Raw genomic sequence first — 27,279 nt, 5'->3', positions numbered from 1 at the left:
AAAACTAACTTCTGATAACACTACGGACTCATTGTATGTGAGCACCTAATGGACAGGTCAGTTCAACCTAACCTAACCTATGTCACTAAAAAACTTATAAGGTATTCCGAATTTGCAAAGCTTTTTGTACCAGTTTTAAGAACATTTTCCCACAGGGATATTGTAAGCAATCTGTACATACTCAGTGAAACATCTGAACTTTTTACAAGTTCTTGTTGCAGTAGCCACATTGTTACTTTTATTAAACGGTTTTATTTAGGTTGACTTGACAGGCTGCACGGCTGCACGGCCGGCAGTTGCACGGTGGGGTATTTGATCAATCTAGCTGACCAAAACTAAAACAGCAGTTATTTCTGTTAAAAAAGTGGTTGTCTCACTTCATTGTTATGAAACGAAATTTTCGACAGTACATTCACGGCGATCCGCGCAGAATTACTTGGATCGAGCCCACTGTTTCGGAGGGGCCGGGGTCATTTTTTGGCATTACATGAGGTATTTATGTCAATATAGGTATCAAACGAAAGGTATTTTACTCCGCAATTCTATTGACACTTTTGATTAGGGTTGCCACTTAGGGTCGCCACCTCACCTCCTTTTTTATATTTCTTTGTATATCCCCTACCATCTCGGGAAAGGCTTGACCGATTTGAATCAAATTTGGTACATCGATATAGTATTACATGTTTAGACTTTTCACCTAGGTGTTGTCACTGTGGATGTTTTCACAAGGTTGCCACCTTTTTCCAATAGGGTTATCAGTCTCTTACAAAATTGATCACCACTCAAAAATTCTCGGGTATGCGCAGCCGTTTTTGTTATTAAACTTTGAAGCAAACATAAGCTAATATATATATATAATATAAAAAATTACTGACATGATATGCCATGAAAAAAAGATATATTTTTTTTGTTTGCAAGGGTTTTAAAAAAATTTATATTTAAAAGTATTAGCATTGCAAGTAGAATAACTCAGTTAAAACATGCGGTATAACAAATCTAAAATATGAATTAAAACACATTTACTAAAAGAAAATTTGACAAGATTTGATTAAGGCTAAACATGTGAACAAGTATTTAGGTTAGAACTGTATATTGATTTTTAATCCAAAAATACATCGAACTGCACACAGTTTTTATACAATTTTAGATGTGCGCGGTTAGCCCCGTTGACGGTGCAGATGGGTTTTGGGGTATGTATACTATTCAGTCGAAATTCAAATTTAAGTAACTTCCCGAAACTTTGAATATAGTTCAGAACGCGATGACAATGCAATAATACGAAAAAAATCACCGCCAGGTGGTGCATGGATCGAGATATTAACAAAAATCGTATTTGTGGTCCGATTTGGCTCATATTTGGAACACATAATACATACAAGAATAGAAGGCGACCTATGATCAAATCGCCGCTAGGTGGCGCAAGGATCGAGATATTCACAAAAATCGTATTTGTGATCCGATTTGGCTCATGTTTGGAACACATACTTAATACACACAAGAATAGAAAGCGACCTATGAAAAAATTGGCGCTAGGTGGCGCAATTATCGAGATATTCAAAAAAATCGTATTCGTGGTCCGATTTGGTCCATATTTGGAACAAATATTACATACAGTCCGGTAGAAGTGACATTAAAATAGTTTGGAGTTGGAGGAGGGACAAGCATACGTGGCGCAGAGTCGAGTAAAGTCTTTGGAAGGATTATGTATTGAGGACTTATAGCGATTTCTTCTCTGAAATAAATTGTTGCCTAAGTAAATGGTAAAGCCTTAATAGAGATACTCCTACCCCAGAAAATTGGCAACATTTATAGTGCATACAAAGAACATTTCAACTCACCATATTCGCTCATATCACAAATCACACAAGAAGATTGCGCATTGCGCATGTAAACATTAGATCAGCTCTTTTTTATGGGCAATTCTTACGTCATTTTCCTTTAGCTCTTGTTATTTTCTCTCTTTTTTCATTCGCTCAAACAGTCAACTGTGACGTAGATGCGCAGAACGAAGCAATTTTGAACTCATGAATACGCAATCTGGGTACTCATATTAACAGAGTATATGTGGAACTTAAGAGCGAATTGAGAGTTTCACAGAGTTGCACTGCCACACCGCCATTTTATACAGGGTAAAAGTGTAATACTGTTTTCACACAGGAACTTAATGATCTCATTTCACCTGCTAATGAAATCGTAAATTTTTTGCTTTCACACAGTAGTAACTGCTCGATTAGTATGAAGGATGAGACAGACAATCATGGCGGAACGATACAAGGTGGGAGCATGGTGACATACCTACAAACAAAAAAAATGTCATTTACTTGTAAATTCGATGGACAAATGTCAAAATCGTACTGCGCCGGTAGTTGATGTATCAAATCAAATAAAAAAGGTTATAATCAGCTTTCGATGCGGCCACCTTGTATCGTTCCGCCATGCAGACAATAGTTACGTTCCATTGAGACTTGAGCGAGATACGGATAGAAATTTAACATGCAAATGCAACAACAACGTTGTGATCCTGATATTTATCTTGTTCAATTTCTGATCCGTATAGCAGTTCTGTTCGTTTCGTTTTCTGTAGTAGATTTTTTGACAGCTAACCACTTTTGAGTTGGTAGCACTCATAGCTCAACTATATGGTTGGCTCATCTCTACAGCAATAACATACCTTTGTTCACATTGCCAAAATTAGCGTGTTGGTGTTAGACGAATGGAATGGAATGAAAACATAAAACTTAGCAGAATTTGCAAGTAGTAAGAAAATGTTGTAAATTCGTTGGTTTCTTTTTAAGTTTGCCATCACCTTCTGACAATCCCTACTCCAGTGAAATGAAAAAAATAAAATCAGCTGGTGAGATGAGCCAACCATATAGTTGAGCCATTGTAGCACTGAACTAAATACGTGTACATTTGTGTATACATAAAAGATCTCGCCATATTTAAAAGCAAAAACACTGAAAGAGTAAACAACTTGAAGATGATGTAAAGAAAATAAATAGTTTGCTTACGTGCGAAACTACTTAAATGTTAATAATTCTATCAGTATCTTAAAAATTTTTTTACGTTTCTTCTTATTTTCTACAGAACAGATGTTTTATATTAGTGCTGCCAGCTCTCATAAAGTTGATCCAGATCGTTCCAATGAGATTTGAGCCAGAGCCAGAGCTCGATAAACCAATGGAACGGCCCAAATGACATTTGCTTTGACAAATGACATTTTTAAGCACTGAACACACCAATAACTAAGAAGCGGAAACGGATGCGGAACGCTGCCTACAGAGTTGCATTGTGCTTTTGACTTCATTAGGCATTCGATTAGCTACTAATGAAATAATAATAGATTCGAATTTTGTAGGGAAGATTGAGCTCAATAAGCGTCTTAATGTAGAAAATTGCCTTTATTTTTTTTTTTAAATGAACACTGAATGAAATAATAGGCAATTAAATAAAGACTAAAAACTTGAAAATAAAATAATTAAAAAAAATTGTTTAAGTTAAATGGTTTTATTGAAAACAATACTTACATGAAGTAATAATAATACTAAAAGCTAGAAAATAATTAGGTAGGTCCTAAGTACTAGTAATCACACTCCTCATCAATCTAGGGCCTTGATCAGACAATTAAATAAAAGCGTTGGACGCGTAAAATTTCTATTGATAGTCATATATAAGACCAACTGAACCTTAATCAGGTGATGATACGCCTCACACTTTTAGAAATTTCACGCGCCCACCGCTTTTATTTAATTGTCTGATCAACGCTCTAGATTTATGAGGAGTGTGATGACTAGTACCTAGGACCTACCTAATTATTTTCTAGCTTTTAGTATTATTATTACTTCATGTAAGTATTGTTTTCAATAAAACCGTTTAACTTAAACAATTTTTTTTAATTATTTTATTTCTCATACAAAACGTATGAATTTTCAATTGTTTACTTGTCACTGTTGGCTTGTCCGATAGGCTGCTTGGTTGGACCGATTGTCGTTCCATGTATGTTTTGATCATTTTTTCAGTATTAGTATTTTTTTTTTTTTGGGTCTACCGTCGAAAATTAATGTGTTTGAAAAGCATTTCATTCATCACCTTCATAAAAAATTCAGTGACAGTTAACACGACTAATTCTTATGTGAGGGCAACATTTCGGTTGCACTAACAACATATTTATAAGCCTTAAAATATACATAACTTACAACAAAAAAAAAAAAACAAACGGCAAGAAATTATTCGGGGTATTTATTTATTATCGCGTCAAATATCTTAACAGGCAATTAGTGTGGGTTGTGAAAATAAATATTTATATTCATAGTACGTACGTATGTATGTAGATATGTTTCTAATACAAATAATGAATAACAAAACTGTCATGAGAAACGATTAGGAAACATTAGGAAAATGACAGAAATCATTTTGAATGTTCATTGATCTACTCTGTATCTAAGAAACTTAATTATAATCGAAATAACTTTGGATTACCTACAAAATTTTAAATGAATTTGAAAAGGTTGTCTATCGCTTGATAAAAATATTACAATGTAAAACCGGTGAGAGCCAAATGACTTTAGAAAAAATTTTAAAATTCTCACCGCTTCTTAAATATACTCAGCTGAGCACAGCTCACAGAGTATATTAATTTTGTTCGCATAACGGTAATCCGTAACGGTATAACCTAATCGAGATAGATATAGACTTCTATATATCAAAATGATCTGTGCGAAAAACGAAATTCATTTAGCCATGTCCGTCCGTCTGTCCGTAAACACGATAACTTTAGTAAATTTTGAGGTATCTTAATGAAATTTTGTATGTAAGGCACTCATCTCAGATCGCTATTTAAAATGAATGAAATCGGACTTTAACCACACCCACTTTTTCGGTATCGAAAATTTCGAAAAACCGAAAAAGTGCGATAATTCATTACCAAAGACGGATAAAGCGATGAAACTTGGTACGTGGGTTGACCTTATGATGCAGAATGGAAAATTAGTAAAATTTTGGACAATGGGCATGGCACTGCCCACTTTTAAAAGAAGGTAATTTAAAAGTTTTGCAAGCTGTAATTTGGCAGCTGAGTATGTAATGTTCGGTTACACCGGAACTTAGCCTTCCTTACTTCTTTTTATTTTGATATTGTTTTCACAACAAAAAATAATAAGTAAAGAAATAATTTTTTTATATGTTATTCAAAAAATTTTTTTTCATACGAATTTGTTTTTTCTTGCAGAAAAGAATTTTTTATCGGTGGAAAGTAGGTATTTTAGCCGACAATGAACCCCCGGCTTTCGGTACGTTCCGAAAATTGGCATCATTTTGGTTCTACCTCTACCATCTCGGGAACGATTTGATGTGACTTTGTTTTTTTAGTCGCCTCTGCCTATCTTTAGGCTTATCGCGATAACATTCTAAGCCCCCCAACCCGCAACGAAATCTTCAAGCTGCTTGTATGAAGCACTTGGGTAGTAGACAAAGAAATTCCGCTGACCACGCATAAGCTAATTAGTTACAAAATCTGATGATAGTTGCACAAGTATTGGCTCCCGATCTACACTATCCCTTTGAAGAACGCCGCAGGCCTGACAAAACTTCATACTGCAGAACTGCCACGGAAGGTCTCCTTAAAACGCCCGAGCACCACCTACAAAGCGAGAAAGTTCCCTATATTAAAGAAAAGAATGATTTGCAAAGAAGCGGAGCCTATTAGATTGTTCCAAAACGAGGCATCCTTGCAGACAACTGATTGATGCAGCTCAATGAACCCCGTTATAAAACCGCATTTTTAGTCACAGCGGAAAAGGAACCCATACCTCCTAAATAAATGTGCGTTCAGTGACTTTTCTGCGATCAATTTTCCATATTTGAAGAGTGATTTAAAAATTTTTTTAAAAATCAAAAAAGCAATATGGCCGCCGGAAGAGAGAATGGAGTTACCTTCTTATAATTTTATCATGGTCTATCGCACGTTCTATTCACCGCTTTGCTCTCCGAATAATTTTTTCCTTAGCAATATTTTCATAGCTTCCCACATTTTATCAAAGCACTAAATCCAAAATGGTGACGAAACTGGAATTTATTTAAAAATTGTTTATAAAAATATTACTTATATAAACATACGCAAGTCTAGAAAGAGCAAAGCAGCTGCCCTGTATGCACATAGCGTTTTAGCTTTTCTTAACGACAGTGCTTAATTCAAGTTCATAAATGATTTCATAGAGGACCCTAAATTGGCGGGTAGTATGATGATGTTTTTGTTTTTTTTTTATATTGGACTTTGGGGCAAGGCACTGCCCTCAAGTGGCCCAATGAAACCAGGCTTATCCTTTTCATGTGTCCACACTCGTGGGACCACCTTGAGGCATAACGTCACGGGGGGAAAGGCTACTGCTGTGCATGGGCATTTCTCTGCGTTCCCTTTCAGTATGCATCAATCGCATCATAACTAGAAAGGCCATCTTGCTCACAGCAATCCAACAGTCTATTTGTCTGCACATTCGGGGAGCCAAATTCCTACTTGCGCCATGAAAACAAGGACAATGAAACAGAAAGTATCCTCCTCTATCCTACGCTTATGCAGATATTCCTTGAAACTGACGTGTCGTAGTATAGTTCGCCGTGCTTCCGCTCGTACCGTTCCTCTTTATTCCGAACAAGCATGAAGGTCCAGCGCCCTTTTATCGATTCTATGCACCGTTCTTGTCACCTACCTATTGTTCGTGACCTTGTGCTTTTCTTGGCATATTCAGATGGTCTGCCGATTTCAATGCCATGCAAACCGGCCATTACACTTGAGAGTAGATCTACTGAAATTTTTCGAGATAAAACATGGATTGCGTCATCGAACACCGTCCTATAAACACATGCTATTTGTATAGCAGTGGTATAGTAAGCTGCTGGTATATCTTTTTGGTGGGTAATTTTATATCCGTGCATACTGATGCTGCATATAGTACTATCGAGCTAGTAACGTTGGTCTAGGCGTTGAGGGGATCCATAAATACTAATGGTCTGCACCTTATCGCTGATTTATGCTATATTTGTCACTCCATCCCGTCCTGGGGACTTATTATTCGCAACTTCTTGTGATGCATCCAGTACCTCCTGCTCTGTTATTCCTGGGATTTTCATACTTTCGAGGTCCTCGATTTGATAGGTCCCGTTATATTGTGTCGTAAAAAGAGTTTCTACGGTTCTTCTCATTAGTATCGGGCATATGCTCTTTTATTTTTGCCATCGCCGTTCTGTAAGCCAATTCCCAAGGATCAAGATCGGCACTATCCATCAGCTCCCTGAAGCGTGTTTTCTTGCTCTTTTTTATAGCATTTTTAAGCGCTGTTCTTTGCGCTATGTAGGTATTGTGTAGTTCATCATATGGTGGCGACGAGTGTGCCCTCTGTTCTCTTCATCATGCTTTATGGCATTATCTACGCTCCTCCCCTATTTCCTCGTTCCACCAATATACAGGAGTCCGATTCAATTTTGCGCGACTTTAGGGCATGGCAACATCACATACCATACTTAATGACGTAGATATTTCAACCAACAGGTCTTCCGCATATGTCCTTCGAATTTTGGCATCATTTCATACAACAACAAATGCTTCCGGTTGAAAAAGTAGTTGCTTCCATCTTCTTTGTAGTTGGTTGGAAGCTGTCCTTGGTGAAGTTTCCACTAACTCTACGCTAATAGATTTGTGGTCGTTGTGTGTGTAGACTTTATGATGTATATATACTGGTTAGAGGAGGAACCTAAACTTAGGTACTCTATTTGGAGGTTTGCTCCAACAAACCTAATAGGTTTGTCTCAGCGTTGCGTTTCGAAGGGTGCGAACTGAATTACTGGCGGAATAATACAGCACACGGCATAGTAATATTTAATGAGGACTTTGATAAAAAAATGCTCCTATCAACTTATGTTAAAGTTTTGTTGTTGTGCTACTGAATTCACAAGTCTGCATTTATTAGAATTTTTTTCAAACTATTTAAATTCTATTATTCACATAACTCGAACTCTTTGAATAATTTGAATATTTGGATCGAATCGCGTATCAAATAATTAGATTTGTTTCGCTTCGAATAATTCCTAGCTTCGAATATTCGCACACCCTTAATTATTTTGTCTAATATATTTTGATATATTGGAGGAGAAATTCAAAACAAAACTACGAAAAAAATATTCCATTCTGACGCTAAATTCATAACGAAACAATCCCCAGAATTAATAACTGTGATATGCGCTCCATTGGATCTTTGCGCAAATTTGATCAAATCCATCACAAGTCACGAGATCTTACATTCTTTTGTGCTCATGTTATGTCTTCAGTAAACACGTGACTTACTTTGTTTTCTACAAAATTTTTTTTTATCCAAACAATAATTTATGTGACTTAAATTACCAAAACATCAACCACAGCACGAGTTTTTCACGTGTTTACTTCAGTCTGCTTCTACGGTATCCAAGGTCGCGCCAAATCCCGTGCTGACGTCCACCCCAAAAGTGAAGGTGATGAGTTGACAAGAAAACGTTCGCAAACATGCGACAAAGTATCTTTATTAGAGTGACATAAACGTCAAAACAAGTCGAGTTAATTATATGACAAGAATAAAAATACTTTGGTATGATATGAGATTAGAAGAAAGATATGTATGTAGTTATTAGTTACTTCCAATGGTTTTTTGCTTAAGCGCATGTACTCACTCACACTAGAGTCTCAGAAAAATTTATAAAATTGTGGTTGTTATACTGCGGTAAAAAGAATAACTGCGCCATAGCTCTGACTACTCAATAGTTGAAATGAGTCTAGATTTGTGACATTTATTCCCCAAGGTACCTGCTGTCATCAAGCAAAGAATCGGCGTATTCTAGTTTGGCAACCCCGTTACCAGTGGCAATTGGTTCCTGCCAATAACACAAAAAATAATGTTAGCCGATCAATCCAGTGGAGAATTATTCTCGCAAACTCGCTTGGGACCCGCCACATAAAACCATAATCCAATGAAAACATAATTAATGCCTCAGATAAGAAGATAACAAACCTTTACTGATGACGACCCCTGTGAAGGTTTAATAAACTACGATTTGAGGGCAAGCACCTGTAACGTCCGTTTCCTTAATGAGATTGGTTCAGATGGCCTGCTGGTTGATGTCCTCGTGAAAGAAAATCGTCGAAATCACCGCACGTCAAGATATGCCATAAACTAACCAAGGAAGGAAAAATTTCGACATTTATTATAGTGGCCATGGAAATGGGCGCAGTTTCGGCGTTGGATTCGTGGTGGGAGAGATACCTTGTAGCCAGGTACTGACTTTCACGATCGACAGTCTTGCCGATATCCGAATAAAAGTAAATTTTTTATATATCAATCATCTGCGCCCGTGCAACGACTTCCTCGGTGCTCGAAACATGGTAATATTCAGCACGAGGTACATGCATATAATTCAGCTACAGGGTCATCCTCCCATCGAAATACACGCAATCGGCTACTTTGTAATGGACGAAAGGCATGCTTCCAGTGTTATGGACGTGCGCACGATACGAGGACCTAACATCGACTAGAATCACTATCTCACGCAGTCGAAATATGCGCCCGCGGGGCATTGAAATATACCCGCTCACCAAATTTTCTCAAGATATCTCGAATATTGAGGAACTAGTTTGCATTCAATCATACAGACAGACGGGCGATTTTGGCTAAATCAACTTAACTCGCCATCCTGATCATTTCGAGATACTTACTGGTGGGCCTAGCTCTCCTCCTTAAAATACTTACAATTTCCGAGATGCGGATCAACCTTAGTATACAATTTGATGAAAGGTATATACAGTATTAAAAGTAGCAAAAATAGCTGCATCATAGGTTTGAGCTTTTGCCACGCTTTGCAAAACGTCATAGCAAATAAATAAACCAAAGAGTATTGACTTGACTTAAGTTCAGGATTATTCTCTGCCCTAGTGAGCAGTGTCCGTATCCATGGCTGAGAACATTTCTCTCCAATTCTCTCAGAGCCTCCACATCTTATGTTGATAGCGTGCAATTTTTTGCACAGTACAACAGGACGTGTAAGTTACATGTAGAGATTCATTTTCAGAGAAGTTTCCTTACCAATTGCCTAGTTATATAATGTCAAGTTTTGAAAAGCTGAAACCTTACGCACCCAGGAAGTGAAAGGAACACTGAACTATACTCCATCCCGCGCATATCTCTTCTTCGGGTGTTGAAAATTACATGCTTGTTTTTCGTCGAAATGGAACTTAGAAGATACTACATACATACACAAGTATATAAACCCACTAGCTTTAGTCAAAACTTAGCAAATTTAGTCATGTGGCCGTACTATTGCTGTCAATTTGCTGCATTGCTTGTGTTTGATGACAGAAACGCCATTATTATAGCATTGTCTTCACAAATCACTCAAAACTGTCAAAATGACAGTTTCGGGCATTTGAGTGGATAAATTTGCAACATGCTGGTATAAACATTCATGTTGAAAAGCAAACGCATAAAAATTATGAAGCTACGCCAAAGAAAGATGATTGGACAACGTTAAAGTATGCTGCTAAGTTTGTACATATGTATTTGTGAAGTACACTGAAAAAAAAGTTTTCCAACCACATATTGGTAAATTTGTTAAAAACTGCAATACCTAGCTATATATATAAATATGAAAGTTGAAGGTTTTGCTCCCCTTTTACGTCCAAACTAAAATTCTAAGGAATAAACAATGTATGAATAGGTCTTCTCACGGAGAAAATCAGGTCATTTAAAAATTTCAAAAAAGCTAAATATAACGCAATAATATTAATATAAAAACAAGTAAAGACGGGACTGTCTTCGACTGTGCCGAAGACTTCATACCTTTCATGAATGGGGCTGAATAATAATCTTATCCCATTCGTAATATCCAAATAATCGGCTGTATAAGATAAGAAATGTATAGCGAACAGATGTACATACCTAAGCGATTTTTAAGATAAATATTTTAAGCTTCTAGCTGTTAAAATGGGACAGAAATTACGAAAAGTTTCTTATCTGAACAATCGGTTGTGTGGGATATATACTATATATAACACCGATTTATACAATTTTTTCAGACAACAATGCATGCTCTTTGCGCAAGCATTCGGTGAAATTTGAAACCTCCAACGATTAAAATGAGGCAGTAAATACGAAAAGCTTCCTATCTGAACAATCGGATGTGGGGGGGTATATGCTATATATACGACCTAACTCATCCATTTTTGTGCAGTATACGAAAGCATATGGTGAAGTTTGAAGCTTCAATCTGATAAATTAAGGAAGATATGACAAAAATCCTCTTTTCTGAAAAATCGGTTGTATGGGGGATATATGCCATAGTGGTCTGATCCAACCGATTCCGACAAATGTCTAATCGGACACCTAAATATACCCGCTCACCAAATTGTATCTATATATCTTAAAAATTGAGGGACTAGTTTGGATACAAACAAACAGACGGACATGGCTAAATCAACTCAGTTCTTCATCCTGCTCATTTCGGTATACTTATTGGTGGGTCTATCTTGCTTTAAGGACTTACAATTTGGAGATTCGTGACAAACTTAATATGCCATTTTATTTTCATGAAAGTTATAATGACACAACTATCAAAGGCAAATACTTATTTAAAATATGAGAATTTTTACAGTCCCACTACGAACGCAACATGTGCTTGATGTTTTTGTGTTGACAAAACCAGCAGGCCTCATGCAAACGAACTCAGGTTTCATCTCGCGACTAATGAACGAAGAGTTTGTACATTGTTCTCTTGTTAGAAGTATAGCGCGAGAGTCAGCAAATGTGAGTAAATGTGTAGTTTTATTTGCTGATATTTAAAGTGCTTACAAAAATAAACGAGAGTAATCAAGTTGGAGTATTTATTCGTTTTGTTGCTTGCAACAATTTTGTATACTTATTTGTTAGTTAATAACCGGTGTTTGCTCAACGATATTGGCGACCCTTTTGAGCTAACGTATCTCCTCCATAAATTGTACTATGTGGGTCCACTGGGTATTGCTGCAGATGTCGCTGAAGGTCTGGAGGAATTACTGAAAGGGCAAAGAATCACTGCAATATCGGCAGCGATACAGGTAAAACTTATTGAGTAATATTCGGAACTATGCAGCGTTAAGCCCCTCCGCATCTTTCTTACACTTTTTCTCATTCTTTCAGCCGATGCTCAGTTTTTTTCTGTTGTATGGCCAGTAGATTCCATTTTGAAAAAAAAAAGTAAAAGTTAAAAAGGGCAGTATCTGTTCAAATAATGTAAATAATATCAAGAAAAATTAACTTTGCTGAATCCCGCCCAAGAGTTGTGGCGCGAACATATGGTTACTTGTTTTTTTTTTTCAATTCCTCTTGGTGAATCTGCCACCACTATCTTCTGTCATTCTTATCATTTTTAAACTTTCTAAGTGTACGTGCACTTTAATCGTTTCAAATATCATAACATTAAAGCGTACAAAAATTATTACGCGCTTACTTAACCAATCGTCAAAGCGTTTAACGAGCCAAACAAGAATAGCCGCCAATGGCGGCAAATACCGTCTCTAAAAGGCAGTTAAGGCGGCAGAGCGCGCAGCTTAATAACAGCATTAACTCTTTTTAGAAGCTGTCAGTCACATTTAAAGCCTGTCCACTGTCGACTGCCGCACTGTCAGAGCTAAACAGTTCATGCTGTCATGACATTTTAACTTCCATATGTTTTCTGGACAATCACTTTAGTTTCGGTTTCAACGTCGATGTCGTCGTTGCCGCAACAAATGCGAATATTAACACTGGTTGTTATAGGGGTTTTTTTTTTTTGCTTATCTCGACCATGTCCATATCTCTGGTAGGACGCTAGCTTACTCCCTTCTATGTGCTCAGTACGAAAATATACTTTTTTTACAACTTCACATAATCATTTAAAGTCTTAACTTTTGTGTGTTACATTATTTCATTCTTTCATTGTTTTGTTGGTTTCGTTGGTTTTGTTGGTTGTGATGTTGTGGAGATGGCTCGCTTCAAAGGGCTGCCGACTTTAAGCCATTTAAGCTGCAAACGTCAATGCTGGAGCACTTTGGTAATTTTTACTTCAGTTTTAAAAATATATATGAGCTTAAGTGTCTTTGGCGGGAACTTTGCTGTTGTAGTGATTAGTTGGCACATTCCATTTCGAAACATAATAGCTCATTGCCAACTTAAGTAGTATATGGAACATATTTTACATTTAGAAATTTCCGCTAACCCAGTGAGGCCTCCTTCTTATTGAAAATTTTAAGCTCTGGGTTCAGGAAAAGTTCGTTTAAAGCCATTTTAAGTAATTACGTGTAAAAACATGAGATCATTGTAGTATTGACAAGGTTTGAATACAAATTCGAAAGCACTTTCTTTTATAGCCTGAGTTTGAAGAAAGGTGCTAAATGGGAAATGCATCAGCTGAACCATAGGACTGTTCTCACACAGCGCTTGGTTACGCGCAATCACATACTCCCAAATATTTCACGTTGAAATCATGCTGTAGTCTAAAATCACGCAGAGTGCCATTTGATCTTCGAGAATCTCCATAAACAGAAATCAATATTATTTTCGTTGTTCACAAGATCTTTTTAAACCAAGATGCAATAAGCTGCTAGGATGCAGGTGAGGCCTATCTTCAACACTCTCTCATTGGGTACCTGCAACAATTGCGGAGCCCATCCTTGAAAAAATACATACATTAAACTAGAGAATGTATAGGATAACCTCCCACCTGCACAACGAATGACCAAAAATATATCGTTAAGAACTGCAATAACGTTTGAGACCATATCAGTATAAATAAAAAAAAAAAAAATAAATGTAAGGCGCGATAACCTCCGAAGAGATCTAAGGCCGAGCTTCTCTTCCAATTTGCGTCGTGCTCCTCTTGATTTTTCCCTACAAATTGGCCGGACGGGACCTAAATGTTTTATGCCGACTCCGAACGGCATCTGCAAGGCAGATGAGTTTTCACTGAGAGCTTTTCATGGCAGAAATACAATCGGAGCGCTTGCCAGACACTGCCGAGGGGCGACCCCGCTTAGAAAAATTTTCTTCTAATTGAAAAATCTTATTTCTAAAATTTTGATGTTGCTTTGCCCGGGAGTTGAACCCAGGGCATACGGTGTGATAGGCGGAGCACGCTACCATCACACCACGGTGGCCGCCATATCAGTATACCATCATCTAATATAGGGAGTCGGTGCCTGAGCTTTGAAAGAGATCTTGGAGCCAGATTCGAGTCGAGGAGTGGGGAAATGGCTGAACATATTAAACACATGTACCACGATGATTCGAAATTAACATAATACCCCTTACGTCGACTATGTCGATCCACAAATAATAAGATCCAACAAACTGCCAGATCCCTGCAATGCAGTCTTGAAGAACTTGTAGCTTTGAAGAAAGCAGCAGAAACTCTTTGGGGGAACATTAATTAGCTATAGTCGCGGTAAGCTGCAGTCAAGTCGTTACCTCCGTTTAGCTTACCATGCATTTCATACTTTCATGGCACACTATCGCCACTTCCTTCTTCTTAGTGCTTTCCAGACTTCGAGGTACATGGTTTCTCGCTCTTGGGAGTCACTCCTTCGCTCTGCTATGCGCGCTAGCTTTTCTCACAACCCTAGGGCTGCGTCGTCCCCGCCTTTGTACCGACACATAGACCGCTCCCACGCAGAGCTCACTGCCTACAGATATCCATCGCTATCCAGGTCAGGGTGGTCTTTTACAGCATCTTCTAGACGCCAATCTTTCTCTCCCTCTCGTCCCGTTTACCGTCTCTTAAAGGTTTCGAGTTATCTTGTTCATATGACTATTAACAAAAAATAACCGTCCAGCAAAACACCGGCCCTTTTTACAGTAAGGCCATCGCTATTTCCCGAGATAGTGCCCAATATGTAGGCTTACAAAACACTCTGAGCTGAGTGATTTGACAGTTCTTGGTCAACGACATTCCGCCGAATTCGTTTGCTGCGGAACACATAGATGAGTGCTTTTATCACGCTCAGCCACACGGTTAAGCCCCCACATCGACGAAACGGTTTCATTGCTAGATACCTGGTTATCTATAAAGATTTGTGTGACTTTTCAAACAAAGAACCACAGCAAAGCTAGTCTAAGCTGACATAGCTTTTATAGTAAATTACACGATTAGGAGCAATAAAAATGACCATTTACTACTATCAGTCGTGTAAATGGGACCTCTTGATTTTACACTATGAAAGGTTATAATATTAAGCTTCGACGTTTTTAGTTATTTTCTTAGATACGGATACATATTTTAATACCCAACTCGGAACATTTGACATTTGGTAGCAAAGTAGCAGTAACATCGAAAGTAGTTAATGTGCCTCATCCATCAACGGTAATTACCCTAAATTAATTTAAGTAAATAAATTCAGCAGTCATAAAGCGTTAACAGCGCAAACAAATTAAGTAACGGTCGGCTTAAGAATTTGTCATTTGATATTAAATGCCGTAATTAAAGAGTTGGCAGAGAAATGCGATAATAAGAGCAACAAAGTACCCGTAAATATACAAAAACATACAAGCCTTGAGACAAAAGATGTAATCTGTAATCTTTTGTAATCGTGTTGCAAAATAACATCAGGCCAAGTACAAGAGATTCCCTTCACATCTTACTACATGTTAACAGAGATTTCTTATTAACTCCATTTCGTAATAGTTAAAGATAGCTTGCCCATCTAAAACTGTGGCAATTGCTGATAAATGGCATATTGTTACGAATTTACTTGCAAATCCTCTGCTATGTTCGAATCACTAAAGTGTTGAATAAATAACTCCAATATTGAATAATGGAAAAATGGCCTTTATTAAAGTACTTCACAATAACACCTATACTTTGCTACTCGCTGGCTTAATAACCAAACTGATTGATAACTCAAATTAAACTCTACTATTGGCCGCCAGATCGCGTGCTTAATCAATAACTGATTGATTGCTCAACTCAAACTGAATTTCAGCGCCTATATATCTGTCGCCTTTTATACTCTTTGGTAACCGAACATTACATACTCAGCTGAGAGCTATGGAGACAAAATAAGGGAAAATCACCATGTAGGAAAATGAACCTAGGGTAACCCTGGAATGTGTTTGTATGACATGTGTATCAAATGGAAGGTATTAAAGAGTATTTTAAGAGGGAGTGGGCCATAGTTCTATAGGTGGACGCATTTTCGAGATATCGACATAAACGTGGACCAGGGGTGACTCTAGAATTTGTTTGTACGATATGGGTATCAAACGAAAGGTGTTAATGAGTATTTTAAAAGGGAGTGGGCCTTAGTTCTATGGGTGGACGCCTTTTCGAGATATCGCCATAAAGGTGGACCAGGGGTGACTCTAGGATTGGTTTGTACGATATGGGTATCAAATTAAAGGTGTTAATGAGGGTTTTAAAAGGGAGTGGTAGTAGTTTTATATGTGAAGGCGTTTTCGAGATATCGACCAAAATGTGGACGAGGGTGACCCAGAACATCATCTGTCGGCTACCGCTAATTTATTTATATATGTAATACTACGAACAGTATTCCTGCCATAATTCCAGGGGCCTTTGATTCCGCCCTGCAGAACTTTTTCATTTTCTTCTACTTAAAATGGTAGGTGTGACACCCATTTTACAAAGTTTTTTCTAAAGTTATATTTTGCGTCAATAAACCAATCCAATTACCATGTTTCATCCCTTTTTTCGTATTTGGTATAGAATTTTGGCATTTTTTTAATTTTTCGTAATTTTCGAAATCGAAAAAGTGGGCGTGGTCATAGTCGGATTTCGGCAATTTTTTATACCAATGCAAAGTGAGTTCAGATAAGTACGTGAACTGAGTTTAGTAAAGATATATCGATTTTTGCTCAAGTTATCGTGTTAACGGCCGAGCGGAAGGCCAGACGGTGGACTGTGTATAAAAACTGGGCGTCGCTTCAACCGATTCTGCCCTTTTTCACAGAAAATAGTTGTCGTCCTAGAATCTAAGCCCATACCAAATTTCACAAGGATTGGTAAATTTTTGTTCGACTTATGGCATTAAAAGTATCCTAAACAAATTAAATGAAAAAGGGCGGAGCCACGTCTATTTTGAAATTTTCTTTTATTTTTGTATTTTGTTGCACCATGTAATTACTGATGTTGAATGTTGACATAATTTACTTATATACTGTAAAGATAATCAATTTTTTTTTTTTAATTTAACTTTTAAAAATTTTTTTTTTTTAAGTGGGCGTGTTCTTCATCCGATTTAGCACATATATAGTAATAGAAGTAACGTTCCTGCCAAATTTCAGATTTTATCTTCAACGGCTATCAAATAACAGCTTGCAAAGCTTTCAAATTACCTCCTTTTAAAAGTGGGCGGTGCCACTCCCATTGTCCAAAATTTTACTAATTTTCTTTTCTGCGTCATAAGTTCAACTCACCTACCAAGTTTCGTCGCTCTTTCTGTTTTTGGTAATGAATTATCGCACTTGTTGTGTTTTTTGAAATTTTCGATATCGAAAAAGTGGGCGATTTCGTTAATTTTATATAGCGATCCGAGATGTGTGCCCAGCAATCCACATACCAAATTTCATCAAGATACCTCAAAATTTACTCAAGTTATCGTGTTAACGGACGGACGGACGGACGGACATGGCTCAATCAATTTTTTTTTTTCGATACTGATGATTTTGATATATGGAAGTCTATATCTATCTCGGTTCATTTATATACCTGTACAACCAACCGTTATCCAATCAAAGTTATTATACTCTGTGAGCTCTGCTCAACTGAGTATAAAAATGTATAAATATTAATGTTTAATATTGAAGTATGAAACAATTGTTTAACTCGTCCGTTTATTAGGCATTCACTTTAAAAGTTAAACACAGCTGGCTTTTTCACAATCGCAAAAATTTTTCCCAAATTATTAAATAAACACTTTTAATTTCAACAAAGAGTCTAAAGTAATAAATTCTATACACTATGTTAATAAATGTCCGGATAGCTCAGTCGGTAGAGCATTGGACTTTTAATCCAAGGGTCCAGCGTTCAAGTCCGTGCTCGGGCGGTCTAATTTTTTTTATGTATTTTATTTTTAATTTTTATTCAAGACAACAATTTTGTATAAACAAGTTATTAAACAACTTTTCGTCGGTCATATGGTAGACTAGCACTTTTCAGTAGTTCGCGTGGAACACTAACACGTTTCAGCTGACGTTTGCCTGAGCATTATCGCTGGACTATGTTGATGGCTGTGTAAAGCTCGTAGAACTCATCATTAAATCTACTTCGGTGCTCACCAGCGCGGATCATTTATTGGCAAAGGTGATTATTCACTGGATTTCGAAGCTGATGTTGTTGAATGTTTTAATGCTGATTCTCAAATAAACAAGGCCATTTCCTATTTCGAAATAATGGCTGTCGACAGTGCCATGGTTGCCAACACGTAAATGCCTTGGCTCTTTGCTTGATGACAGCAGGTACTTCGTTGTACCATTGCGGTTAAGCTAGCATCAAATTTAAGAAACCACACGATTGAGAGCACCCTGTCTGAAACCTCGTTTAGTTTCGAAATGTTCAGATAGGTCCTTCTGAATTCTCATTTGGGACAGCTGTATAAGTTTTGCAGGGAACCAAATTCAGACACAGCATATGCACAGCTACTTTTCGTGCTGTCGAGTGCGGCTTTAAAATCGACGAAGGGGCGATGTTTCTCCATTCTTTTTGCGCGGAATTTTTCCAAGATTTAGCGCATTGTGAAAATCTGGGAGATGGTAGATAAGGTCCAATCAGCCAATTAACTGTGGGCTTCAATCTTTTGCACAATTCATTTAACATGACCATATATCCGATACTAAGAAAGCTGATTACACTATAGTTGGCACATAGTTAGCAGGATACCCATTCTTGTGAACTGGACAAAGAGCACTTAGATTCCAATCGTCGAGCATGCACTCGACCGACCTTACCAACTCCTCGCCGCCGTATTTGAATAGCTCCACAGGCTGGTTCAGTTACCAGACAGAAAAAGCAGTCAACCAGATCCGAATATCCTTCAACACCCTTATTTATCTACTCATTGCGAAATAAAAAATTATAATTTGTTGGTAAATATTCTCGTTTTATAAATTACAAAGCCATACGTATTAATCAGCATCTGAGAAGCAATTACGAACTGCTGCTGCTGTTGTTGTGACTATAAACGAAGTAATATAAAATTGAAATATGGGAAGCGTAACCCGAGAAAAATTTATGTATTTAAGCGTAGAAATGCAATAAATTATGACAGCAATTATTATTATTATTGTTTGAGGTTATCAAAATGTAATAAATCAGTTTGTTTTGTTGACACATGTGCTTAATAATATGAAGAAATTAAGCTTGAAAAAAAATACATAAAATTAAGACACATGCGACTGACTAAAGCGGTAGTTACCCACCGACGTGTGCCGTACGTACGGACGTTTGTCGTACGAAACACGTTTGACAGAACCCTCCAGCCCGTAGGAATCAATGTGTGCGGCTGTGTACATGTACATAACATATTTGTGTGTGTATTGTTTACAGCAAAGCACAGTTGCCATTGACCAGTTTGCATGCATGCTTATGCAAACACCGACTTTTGGAATTACAATTTTTCATGGTGCAAATGGCAGAAACAAATACTGAATAACAATTTCTAGTTCATTTATTTGTAACCTCCAATTTTATATACATAATTATTTTAGGATATTTCAACAAAATTTTAAACAATCATTAGGCCTTTTTGTATAATAACTGCAATTGGTCCAAACATAGCACACAAAAGTTTACTAGGCAACTCTGTCTGGTGAGAGAGCGATCAGCTGACACGTTCTTACGGAAAAAATCTAAATTGTTTTGATTTCTATGTTCCGGGCTACTTACGTACGTGCGTTGAACGTCGTTGAGTTTTCGTTTACATTGCGCACTCATAAGTTAAGTCGTGTCAGCTTACACGTTTTGTCTACGTACGTTCGTGAGTAACTGCCGCTTAAAGCGAATACGTGCTGCGCAGAAATGTTTACATACACACATAAATTTAAAAGTACATTAACATTATGTACTCAAATAAATATCTACATACCTACATATGTATAAATGTCAACCGGGGCGGTGGATCATGTACCCAAACCAGGGCACGGCGTATACTTAATTTTCTCTTGTATAAAAGACGGGCAGCGCGACAGCCAGTCTGTTGAATTTGTCTCATGAGATATACTCATGCGCCTTATCGCATTGGAGATTAGCTGTAAAAAAATGTTTATTTTCTAAGCGAAATTTATTACACCAACAAGTCTACTACACCGCACAACAAAAACTGGCATGAGCGGGTGTAAGCGAAAGGAATACTGGTTTCATTCCTGATAGATAAACCTTAGAATAATAATAATGCCTTATTTTAGGCTTATATGCGTTACAAACAAGCCTTGTCCCTAAAGTAAATAAAATTAAAAGTCAATGTTGCCTAAACTTTCGTTTCAATAAATAAATATACTTTTTGTCCTTTCAAAGAACCCATAAAAGATGTAAATTCTATATATTGTAACGAATTTACTTGCAAATCCTCTTATTTGCAACCCTCTGATAAGTTCGAATCACTAAACTGTTGAATAATAACACTCAAACTTTGCAACTGGCTGGCTTAATAACCAAACTGATTGATAGCTCAAATGAAACTCACTTTCAAAATAATACTGCTATTGCTCGCTTGATATCGTCTTAATCAAAACTGCTTGATAGCTCAAATCAAACTGAATTCCAGTGCCTCTACATTTGTTGCCTTTTATACTCTCTGATTTCAACATTCGCATCTTCTAGGCGCTTCCAGAATCTACTAGGCCATCAGCTCTCAAACTTCTCAGCTGTAACTACAATTGCATAATTTATAGCTTTTCTCATTGCATACTTTCAGGAGTATCTCAGATATATGCATGTGTTTGTGCATTGATTCTCCGCTGCTCGTATACGTGCATGGTACATATGTAGATACATAATGATTGATCTATGGATGTGAATTCACGTCACTGCTTAGCATCGGCTTAGAAATGGCAGCACTCCTTAGTATTGCTAATATTCGTAACAATATCTTTATTATCTTTCCTACAGACGCCGAGTCCAGTTGACATCTGGACATCTCGCAAAAGAATTTTTGAATATAATATTTTTATGGCTGATATGCACTTTTCGGGCACCCTGAGGGTAAAGGGTTAAGAATGTGCCGGCCATAGGTATACCGGTCACAAAAGGCGAGAAAAATACCAATACGCAATTCAATCCTGAGTGGAGATACATCCATAGCTATAAAGGCAGCAATGTGAACACGTATATCAATTGCCCGACCCTATCACGGCCGATAAAAATTGTACCGCGGGAGCAGGAATAGCCAGTTGTGACTTGTATGTTTTGTTTGTTTTGTATTGCTTGATGCCTCTATATAGGACTCATCTCCTGTCCCTGGCATCGGCTACTTGCGGGAGATTCGCGGGGTATGTGGGTTTATTTTGCATGGTTGGTTTTTGCTTTATATGCGAGGTTGTTCACTTTTCGAGTAGTTGACAATAAAGCATAGGTACATAACGAGGCTTTGCAGTTTCTTCTCCGCTGAACTTGGCAACAAAATTGTCTTTGAGCTGTCGAAATAGACACTAACATATTCTCTTCGGAGTAATGCAGTCTTCTTCGTTGGAAAGTTGGTAATAAAGTTTTCCCTTGACCTGCCACAAGGATAAAGCAGCTTCTTTACCTATTCAGAAAGTCACAAGGTTGAGATGCACATCCTTAAATTTTGAGGTCTGTAATTGATGAAGCTTTGGTGGGTAAAAGAAGCCAAGCAGATGCCTACCGTGTGTGTATAACAATTTATAATTTAAAAAGTAGGGTAGATGCTCACTTTTTTTTTTTATATGTTTGAAACTGCATTAGGCTTTGCTGAGCGATGGCTCGTTATCGATGGGTTACAAAAGTGTCATTGATTTGAAGATAAAATGAAGTTTTATGGGTATTTGTTTAACAACGAACCGATGTGTCGTAGCTAATCGATAACATGCCAATAATAAATTTTGAATATTCCGACAGGAAATCAATAACTTTCGGAAAACAAAACGATAAATTTTTTATAAGAAACTCAAAAAATTGTCGATAACACGCCGACAAAAAACAATTGGTAGCACACCTGTAATAGATAAGTAATTTCACAAATACAAATTGATGACCCTTTAATATAACGATACATTTTAGGGAAGTTATTGATAACTTTTTGGTAAGAAGTCGAAAACACAATACTTTAGAATTTGGTAATAATCTCTTAATAAATCGATAACAAAAAGAAAGTATTTCGACACCTTTGTGAAACTTTTTAATAACAAACGGGTAACTCATAGATTAAAAATCGATTTAATTTTATTTAAATTAGTTTTTATAATTTTTCTTTGTTTACACTTTATTGTTTCATATAAATCTAAACAAATACATAATTCATAACAATATAGCAACCATTAAAAATTTTAAAAAGATAAATTTACTCGAAGACCTAACTACATGCTTGGTTTTTGTAAACACGCATTTGCTCATGTTTGCCACTCTCATATTTCTGTCCCTTTATTTCCAACATAACAGCAGTGTAAACATCTCCTCGTGCACTTGCATGCATAAAATTCAGAGACTTATATTTATATGTAAATGACGTCGCATGCTACGCCTGCATTTACGTAATATACATACCCGCCATATATCATAACCACTTACAAAGACTAAGCTTAAACTTACTTTTACGCTTACATCTTACGGTCACGTTCAGGATTTCGTCATAAATTGAGCAAGTATGTTTACACAACAATAAGGAATGTTATAAGGAATACGTTATAAAACTAATATTCATTTTAAGACTAAGATCTGATGCTATTAGCCTTTTAGCTATATGAAATAAGCCTTATATAAGGTTAAAGCTGTTTGGTGGGCGTGTGTATAAGTTAAAATATGTTTGCTTGAGTTTTTTTTTAACTTGCGATTATGAAATAAGGTGGGAGGTGTACCTTTTGTAGCGAATTAATTTCTTCGCGCCGGCACTTAACATTAAAAAATGTGAATATTTCAACATAACCACAGCCTCTACAATCATGTCACCAGCGAGCCGTATGAGATATGAATCAAAGAGGAACAAAAACAAAAACACTACTAAACCAAAGTATGTGCGATGTAAAGTTAAATAAAATTTCTAGCATATGAAATAAAAAAAAATCCCTCAAGTTGATTAAGAAATTTATTGCTTTATTCGTTGTTTACAAGTGTCAGTCATCAGCGTTGTGGACGCCGACAGCACAAAAAACAACAACAACAATAACGACAACAGCTTTTTGCTCTCATAGCTGACAGATATTGTAATGTGTATACATATATAAAGTAAATCTCGGAATTAACGCCTTTTGACAACCCCATCAGCGTTTTTGTTTGTCTCTCTGACATTTGCTTACATTACAATGACTTTGTACGAGCATTTCAAATTTTATAGCCTTTGTCGCATGTAAATGAACTCTTGAGATTAGCGCTAAAAATATCTTGCGTTGAATATGAAAGCATAAAAAAATGCTTTACAAATAAAATAAATATACAAATATTTACTCGCAATATATGATCAGATGCGAAAAGATTGAGATCATAAGTTTATGAATGCAAAGTAAAATTTGAGGTTTTTACTGTTACCGAAAAGGTGGGACGGAAGTACTATTTTATGCGTGAGAACGCCTTCAATTTGTCGAATCAGAGTAGGTAAGGCTAGGTTGAACCGGGCGGTCAATAAAGGCTTCATATAGGCTTAATGAGGTATTACCAGAATTTGATTGACGACCAAACCGAAGAACCCAATTAGGTACCAGGAAATACTACTATTCTAGAACCTAGATTAATTGTTATCTCGAGATTTGGCAACTCTGCCACGCCTAGTGGCTGGACACGTACACAGAATATGCTCAGTCGTTTATTTCGGCAGCTCCCACTTCCTACATCTGATGTTACTGACGAGGCGTAATTTGTATGCATGTGATGCCAGAAGGTCATGTACAGTTAGTATGCCTATCATAAGCCCTACAACTCCTGTCGCTATTTCATAATTTCTCCCAAGTCAAGTTATCGGCCTCTTCTTTACCTTATATCTCTTTATGACAAGGAACTCAGTAAAGGTGTATGGTCCGGCCTGAACGAAAACTCTCCAATGCTTATTTGTACTCCAGGACACGTAATGACAACCTGCCTGTCAATACATACATATTTACATGACCGTAGCTTTTAGAGGTCAACCTTGCAGTTCCTTTGTAGCTTCAAAATCTCTTATACTTTCGTAGCCTGGGTCTTTTGCTAAAACTAACGTCTTCAAAATCAAGTTTAAAAATCGCACAATAGAGAAGGTCCTTGTCTTAAGCTCCGTGAGATTTTGGATTTTATCAAGTATCATATTCTTAAAAACTGTACAATAATATATTTACTCTTCCAGATGCCGTATTGATATGGTTCAACCAGCTCGTAGAAAGTGTCATTCATTCTTTTCCACAGTTCGTGGTACAGACAACACGGATTACTACGGAGCTCGTAGAACAAAAACGGAGGCAGCGCTGATATCAAGTAGGAAGAAAGAAAAGCAAGTCGTCAGAAAAATCGGGACACCAGACCAGAGGTAAAGTATCTGTGGATTATGATAGATGGGAGGCTATTATTAAAAACCCACCTAGAGTATGCAAATGAAAAGGCATCAAAAACTGTAATGTCACTATCAAGAATAATGTTAATGTCTGAGGATCAAAGCAAAGCCGGCGCCAGTGACAGGCAGACGTTTTTTGGCACCATCTCAGAAGAGGCAGCGCTAGTAATAGCAGGAATGTATCCAAACGACATATTGGCAAATGTAGCAGCGATGAATTCTAAGAAGAAAAATACGAGCTCTGAAGCACGAGAAATCAGCACACAAAACTAACAGCTGAGATGGAACAACTCGACAAAAGAGCGCTAGATACATCAGTGCATCCCCGTTCTGAAGCGCTGGCTAACACGAACGCACGGGGAAGTAGATTTCTACCAAACTCAGGACTACTTTTACCTATTCAAACATGAATATAATAACATATGTGACCACTGAGAAGGCAATATAATAGAGGACTGATACCACGTCTTTTTCCTATGCTCAAGGTATTATAACTTCAAATGTAGGTTGCGCAGCATATTTGGACAATATTACACTACCGAAACAATGGTAGTTCATACGATCCAAAGTATCGAAAATTGTACGGAAGCGTGCGATGTTATTGCAGACACATTGCGGTGGTTAAGAAGTGTACAAAGGCTGCACGGCTAGGCAACAACATGAACCAAAACAAATGCGGCTGGGAAACCTGATGTAGATATAGAATCAAGACGTTAAATCAAAGGAACAGTTTGGAGACAGGGTCTCTCCAACCGTATAAATAACAATATCGGAATGAACGATTATTACCCACTTAGATAGTCCATGCTGAGGCATTGGTTGGAGACAAGTCCTCTCCAGCCATCCAAATAAAACCACGGGAGTTAATGGCTATAGCTTACATGCATAGATAGTTCCTGCGGAAGCATGGATTTCAGACTACGCCTCTTCAACCATGCAAATAACATCATCCCAGACATGGATTAGAGACAAAGCTCAATGATGGCTTGTTTATCACATAAGCTAGCATCTGCACGCATCTGCTCGTTCGACCATATGTAGCACAAGAGTTACCTCGAGCGAAGCACCTTACGCCGAGGCTCTGGTGACCCCAAATTGCTAATGGAGCGAGGGGGTCGAGAAGGTTCAACGTGGTCATAATAAATCGTTCGTGAGATGGTCGGGCTTATATCTTAATGGTGCTTGTGCCAGAACGTACGGGATCTATATCCGGCAAGGGACCACCAACATCGATAACACTCCCGATAACCTTCGGATAGTGTCTTTATCGCTACAACAGCAATAACAACAACAAGCAGCGAAGCATCTTAATGTAAATATGGGTTTTTACTTACACGGATTTTTTGTAATGATTGTTTTTTTAATTTTTCTATAATTGAAAAATTGTATTTTGTTTTTAGAGTAGTAAGTAGAAAAATTTTCAGACAACCTGTCATAGCTGCACTATAATTTGGTTAGTGCTCTATCCTTTTGGCCTTTCAACTTGAATTTCCTTATTGAAATTTTGCAAGACGTACGTACATCTTATACTGAACTATATTAAGCTGTCAAGTAAAACCCGCTCTTACACCGATGGCAAAAACAAAATACACAAACAAATATGTATGTATATAAAATGAAATAAAAAGATGCTAACCGACTCAACTGTCTATGTTGCCAGTTATTGCTGTAACTGGAAACGCTTTCAGTTAAATATTCTTTTTTTAATAAGAATTCAGTTGTTGTTGTCGCTTTTGTTATATGTCATGCGCCTTTTCCAAGTTGCCAATTACACTTTCTGACACCAGCAACAACAGTTGTCAGTTACCACTTGCCACTTGCCGCACGGCAATAATAACAACAACATTTAGCAGCAGCATAATAACAACGGGTGGCAACATTGCTGGTGGCATTTTTTGCTGATTTATGCGGCAGTTACTCACGAACGTACGTACCAAAAACGTGTCAGCTGACACGACCTATCTTATGAGTGTGCAATGTAAACGAAAACTCACCGACGTGCAACGCCCGTACGTACGTAGCCCGGAACGTAGAAATCAAAACAATTTTGATTTTTTCCGTAAGAACGTGTCAGCTGATCGCTCTCTCACTAGACAGAGTTGCCTAGTAAACTTTTGTACGCTAATTTTTGACCGTTTGCAATTTTATGCAAAAACGCCTAATTAAAGTTTGAAAAATTGTGAAAATAATTCGAAATAATTATGTAAAAGTGCTGATTATAAATATTTTATCTATTTATACTTATTTAATATGTATTCCGGCCTTTTACAATATCAAAAATTAAATTGGAAAAAGTTGATGTTTCCATAAGCATACATGCAAAATGGTCAATGGCAACAGTGCTTATCTGTAAACAATACACACACAAATATGTTATGTACATGTACACAGACGCACACATTGATTCCTACGGGCTTGAGAGTTCGGTCAAACGTGCTTCGTACGACAAACGTCCTTACGTACGGCACACGTCGGTGGGTAACGGCCACCTTAGCCTAGCTGTTTATGATGATAGGAAAAATGGATAAGAGGAATATTGTAGATCTCAGTGTGAG

General features: G+C 37.3%; 1 non-coding gene across 1 annotated transcript; it reads left to right on the top strand.

Moving 5' to 3' along the window:
* Nucleotides 1–18,009: 18,009 nt before the first annotated feature.
* On the top strand, nt 18,010–18,082 carry TRNAK-UUU (transfer RNA lysine (anticodon UUU)). The gene has a single exon. It is a non-coding gene; the product is annotated as a tRNA-Lys (tRNA).
* Nucleotides 18,083–27,279: the final 9,197 nt, after the last annotated feature.

This window comes from Eurosta solidaginis, chromosome 2 (assembly GCF_040869045.1).
Source record: "Eurosta solidaginis isolate ZX-2024a chromosome 2, ASM4086904v1, whole genome shotgun sequence".
Taxonomy (NCBI): Eukaryota; Metazoa; Arthropoda; class Insecta; order Diptera; family Tephritidae; genus Eurosta; species Eurosta solidaginis.
This window is presented reverse-complemented; position numbering and strand designations above follow the sequence as displayed.